This window comes from Penaeus japonicus, unplaced genomic scaffold (genome assembly GCF_977035675.1).
Source record: "Penaeus japonicus unplaced genomic scaffold, GWHDUDI00000001_assembly GWHDUDI00000007, whole genome shotgun sequence".
Taxonomy (NCBI): Eukaryota; Metazoa; Arthropoda; class Malacostraca; order Decapoda; family Penaeidae; genus Penaeus; species Penaeus japonicus.
Window position 1 is genome coordinate 1,182,174 of NW_028234409.1, and position 6,457 is coordinate 1,188,630.

The window sequence follows — 6,457 nt, forward strand, 5'->3', positions numbered from 1 at the left end:
TTCTACGGGCGCATTGATAATAGTCAAAAGCACATAAAAATAATTAGTAATTTACAGTAGATTTAGAAATGAATTCCTGATTGTCTGAATAACTGGCTTAATCTCGATTATGAGAAAGAGAAATGAGGAATCAAAATTAGGTTATATCGGTGATAATCCAGGAAATCGAGAATCAGGGGAATCCCAGTAAAGGTCGAAAGTCGAAGGTCTGTTGCTCTCTGAGCGAAAAAGGTCGAAGGTCTTTTGCTCTCTGAGCGGTAAAAAAATGAAGAAGAAAAGGAGCAAAGCGAAAAATCTAAGTGAGAGGCAATGGAACAGAACATCTCTCTCTCTCTCTCCCTCCCTCCCTCCCTCTCCCCCCCCCCCTCCACACCCTTCCCCCCACCACCCTCCCACCTCTCCCCTCCCTTCCCCCTCCCCCCTCCCTCCACCCCCCTCCCTCCCTCCCTCCTTCCCCTCCCTCCCTCCCTCTCCCTCTCTCTCTCTCCCTCTCTCTCTCGCTCTGTAAGCCAAGCAAAGCTCGCGCGTTCGACCTCGGGGGGGGGGGGGGGGGTGGGGGGGGGCGGGGGTGGGGGTCCCCAGAGTGCTCAGAACTCCTTTCCCAACAAAGTACGAACAAAAAATATTCAAAAACTAAATATCAGAGGAGAATCATTTTCTGTACTGTGCCTTTACGACTTTGAGGAATCGCGAAGCTACGGGTTTCATTTCTCTCAAGGTACAAGACACTGCTTTATTGTCGATATCTTTGCTGTTATCATTGGTGTTGCTGTTGTTATCACTGATATTATTACTTTTATCATGAGCATCATTGTAATGTCATTGATTGCAATCTTGACAATTATGATAACAGAATTTACAATGATAGCGATAAGAACAACAATAAAAGTTGGAAATATAAAAATCATAATGATGATAATGACATTAATAATGTTGATAATATAGGTAGATAATCGCAGATGTGGATATAGATATAAATATCGTCTCCTTGTTTGTGACAGAAAGGCAAAGAGAGAACGAATGAAGGAGAAGTGAGAGAGAGAGAAAGCGAGTTGCAGTCAGCTGATCAAGGAAGCAAACCGAGCGACGACGCAGGAAATCTCGCTCGATCGGAGAGGTGTGCATGGATCCTAAGTGCATGAGAATGTTTCGGTTTGATTAGAGAAATTCATGATCCTTCGAAAGGTGGAAGCTGTTTTTCTACAACAAATTTCTATAACATAAAGATTAAGATAGTGACGTTAATTCCATAGATAATACACCGTTCATAATGTACCTAGAAAAATACTATTTTTAAAATTCCACATCTACAATTGAAATATCGTTGTTATGAATATGGCGTCATGTGTCATATTGAAAACATACTGTAATGGATAAATACGTCAAAATTAATCGTTTGAACCGTAATTTAGCAAAGTCAGTGCATCGATATAAACATATATTTGCATATTTATTCTCTGTACTTTCCTTTAAAAATGGCATAATGGCACTCACCTCCGAAAGTAAAGTGACGGCTTGTCAGCAGTAATTATTAATATAAATTGTTTTTACCCTATCTCTACCCTTTTCTTCTAATATCTATTATTTAGATAACATTAAATATCAAATGTAATTCTATAAATTTGAAACAAGCCAAATAAACAAGCTAGTGCTTCCAAAAGTCCCGAAATTCCAATAGTTTACGCAAAGCCACCCAAGATTTATACCGTTGGTAAACAGTAACGTCTTGTTTCCCAGACCGACATGAGAGGGAGAAGCTCGTGTGCTTACATATGTACATGTCTGCATGTTCATGTGTGCCGCATGGATCACCTGCCGATAGGCAACCCGACATGGAAAAAATAACCCCCTCCACACAAAAATGCTCGAGTGTGTATGTGTACAGAGAGAGAGAGAGAGAGAGAGAGAGAGAGAGAGAGAGAGAGAGAGAGAGAGAGAGAGAGAGAGAGAGAGAGAGAGAGAAGGGGGGGGGTGGGGGTGGGGGGGGGGGGGGGTGGGTGGGGGGGGGGGGGGGGGGGGGGGGGGGGGGGGGGATGGGGGGGGAGGGGGGGGGGGGGGGGGAGGGGGGGGAGACAGACAGACATACAGACAAAATTAAAGTGAACGGTCTGACATAAAACCTGATACTGAAAATTAAGTTCAAGTAAAAAGGACGGAATTGTAAGTCAAAAGTCAATTAGTAAAAAGAGAGGCGAGAGAAAGGCCGAAATTCATTCCATTTCTGTCACTATTTATGCTTTCCATAATCAACATCACATTATTGTCTCTTTTTCTCTCTGTATGATAATCTATCTATGTATATCTTTTCCTTCCCCTATCTATCTTTCCCTCGTCCCCCACACGTTTCTCTCGCATTCCTTGTCTCCCTTTCCTCTTCTTTTCTCTCTCTCTCTCTCTCTCTCTCTCTCTCTCTCTCTCTCTCTCTCTCTCTCTCTCTCTCTCTTCTATCTTTTCCAGCAATTTCTCTTCCTCTCTTAGTCCCATGAAAAGACACTTATTTCAATCCACTTGACACTTCTACTTGCACTTCTTCTCCTACATATTATTCCTTTCGTGGTCTTTCATCTGTTTATGTGAATTACTGTGAAAAAAGAATGGGTCTCTCCACTGCAAGGTTGCATTTGATTTCCTCGATTCATTATTATCATAATTTTACCGACAACTCATCTAGAGCAAAGGAGAGAGAGAAGATCAACTGCTATATACTCCCACGAACAAACGCATGCACAAGGAATTTACTTTCAGAATTTCCCATAAATAACAAAACATAATACCTTCGATCTTTGGAACCATCGGCACGACTAGTCATCAGTAAATGCTTTTATATAATATGATTAGAACTAATACTTTCTATTTGCCTTGACAGAAACAAACATTCCATGACCAGAAATACACCATGAGTCTACTTGCGCTGCATTGAGAAGATCGAACTGAAATTGTGTGCTTTTTCATTACCAAAAATACCTTTAAAACTCCTTGCCCCATTTTGATTCTTCATAGCGGTTCATTAAAATTAAGGAAAGAAACCAAAGGAGAAAGACGGTTTGTGTGTGGAAGGGAGGAGGGGGGGCGTACTTGTATGTGTTTTTTTTTTTCTTTTTTCATTTCTTGTCCAAAAATACTTTTAAAACTATTTTCCCCATTTTGATTCTTCATAGCGGTTCATAAAAATTAAGGAGAGAAACCAAAGGAGAAAGAAAAAGGTTTGTGTGTGGAAAGCGGGGGGAGGGAGGGGTACTTGTGTGTGATTTTTTTTTTTTTTTTTCATTTCTTGTTTGTGTTGGTCGGGATGTGGCACTGGGTTCTCTCTCTCTCTCTCTCTCTCTCTCTAAGATGACGGAGATAAAGTCCTCCTTCAACATAACAGAATTTCACGGCCTCGCATTTCCCCGTCGTAGGCCTACCCACGGTGACGCATGAGACCAATTCGTCTTCTCAAGTTATGTTAAACAAGACTCAGTGTGTGGTGGAAGAGACCGTCTTATGTCGTGGATAGCCTCAACCAATATCTAAGAAGACTCGTTGTAAATCAGCGTTACAGATTGAATGAATAACTTCGCAACACAAGATATCTAAATGGGACGTTACTGTCGTATTGATATTTGTGATGAAGATACAACGAAACGCGTCAATTACATCTCTTGTAATAATCTTGACAGGGAAACCAATCGCCATCTTGATTGTTCTTCGTTTCTTCTCTTCTTTCTTTTTGTTTGTTTTCTTCTTGTTCCTCTCCCATAGCAGACTAACTGGAATCCCTCTTGGCTCATCAGGACAAGGAGGAGATCGGGTTACCTGTGCACCGCTTTCGGGAGCGCGGGATGACCCTGCACAACCTTGCCTTATCTTATCCATGTCGGGTTGTCTATCGCAGGTGATACATGCACGTACATATATACATACAGACATCCACACATGCAGGCACACAAGCTTCTCTCTCTCCCCCGGGTCTGGGAAATATAACGTTACTGTTTACCGACATTATAAGTCGTAGGTGGCTTTGCGTAAACCATTGGTATTTAGTTAATTTGGAAGCACTAGCTTGTTGACCTGGCTTACTTCAGCTCTCTTGAAATTCTTCATATTCTTAGTGTATGTTATGTGAAAAAAATTCTAAGCAACAAGGGATGATACATTCACGTATTTTACTATTTTATTTTTTACATTTAAAATTACTGATGACAACCCGTTACCTTTGCTTTGGGAACCAGTGTTGAACTACAAACGGTTAAATGTTTCAGGTAAAACAAACACAGTAAACATACATCCCCACCCGTTGACATACTGGTAAATGTATTCACAAGGTATTTAAATCCATGCAGCTATAGTAATAATGCACAATAGCATTAGTAAAATCAGTGGGAAAATACTGATTAGCACTAAAGTATTGTTCTCTCTCTCCATCCATGCTTCGATTTTAGGAATAAATGTATTGCTATAATATAACCATACTCTTCAGCATATCTTTCCCTATATCAGCATCACCTTTCACTGCCCTATAATCTAACCCCCTGCCTCTAGAAACCATTGCATTTTCTTGGCACAGTTCCCCCTTTCATAAGCATTTTCCTGCCCACTACAGCCATCGCCATTCCTCTTGCAACACCGTCTGCCTCTTTGTTTCCTGTCACCACTTAAACCAATCCTTTGGCTTTCCACTTTAGACTCCATGAGACCGAGCCTGTTTTCCAGTCTAACGAGTTCGTCTTATTTTAACAAAAGGATCACACAGATCTACAGTCATGCTTTCCTCACTCAGCAAGTTCTGCAAGCAGCGTCTCTCTTTTCAGAGAATTTCCTTTCTTCTTTTGACTGAATTTCGCTGGAAATACTTATTGCATTCTTGAGATAAAAGGTGTTGGTGGCAATGAAGAAAAATGGTAGAAGTCTGTCTCTTCCAGGATTTTGTTATACACGTTACGACTCTATATTTTTTTTTTTTTTTTTTTTTTTAAGATTCTCTCTCTATATATCTCTTCTTTCTGCAGTAATGAGGATAGACAGTATGAAAGATTATATATATATATATATAAAGATATATATATATATATATATATATATATATATATATATAGAGAGAGAGAGAGAGAGAGAGAGAGAGAGAGAGAGAGAGAGAAAGAGAGAGAGAGAGAGAATTAGACCGACTGACAGACAAGCAGATAGAGGGAAAGGTTGTCGAATATGATAAAAGAGAAGGAAGACACGGTAAAGGAAGAAAAGGTAGAATGATGAGACATGGTTGAAGATTACAAAGAGTTGAATATTAAGTAGATGGAAGGAACAGTGATAGGGATGAAGAAGAGAAAAGAAAGAAAAAGAGATGCAGCAGAAAACAACGAACAATATAAAGAGAGAAAAAGTTCCTTCCACGAGGCTGACTGATTTCAAGCACAATCCCAGACCCAGACACGAGTTGTCCGAGGGCCACCTGACGAGAGGGAAGGCGAGGCTCCAAGCACTCAGGTCCTGATAGAGGACCCGGTTGCGGCCGCTCCAACAATTGGCATTCTGCACTCGGAGGAATTCCCGGAAGAGCTTCAAGGTTTTGGGTTGAGTGGCAGTGCATCGCATGGCAGTTCGATCTGTGTTAATGATTTGATTTATTATACCCATTTAAGTTTGATTTGGAATGGTTTTTGAGTTCACTCTTTATATACAGATAGGAAAGCATATTTCGTAGACCGGGGTAGTTCACCCTCGATAGGGATAAGTATAAGCACAAGGGTATTGTAACAATACATATTTACTTGACAATTAATGCCAGCAGAAGGGAAAAGGATACAAACTTTTTCATCAAAATACGTGAATTCCCTCCCGCTGACGCGTTTGTTGAAAGATCGAAAGGAAATGAATATCGCTGTTTGATTCCGTTGAGCAGTTGACTCGCGGACATTACTGAAATGGAAAGCATGTTGGTGTGTGGCGAGCCAGTTTGTCATTGGTGAGGTAAGAAGGGCGGAGTCAGTCAAGCGCTCCGGCCGAATGAGTGAATGGCAAGCAATGGATTATGTGTAACAAGCAAGATATCCTCCTCGGGTCCCCTGCTCGACAACCCATTGATTGAATTGATTGCTCGACGAGGAATGATTCTCGCAGTGATGCTTAATATAAGATTACTACAATTGAACAAAAGGACGATAACGTCTCGAGTGCGCAATTAACTTTCTGTGCTTTTCTTTAATAAATGACATAATACCACACACCTCCAGAAGGAGGGTAATGGCTCGTCAGCAGTACTGAATATATATATATATTTATTTTATTTTCTAACTATTCTTTAGAAACTCTTCGGTAATAAATATTTTTTTCAATTAACATACTGACAGACCATGATATTTAATTCAAGCAATTTGCAATAAGCCAGAGAAACAAACCAGTGCTTCCAAATTCCCGAAACTCCAGTAGTCTACGCAAAGCCACCCAAGATTTAAACCGTTGGTAAACAGGAACGTCGTTT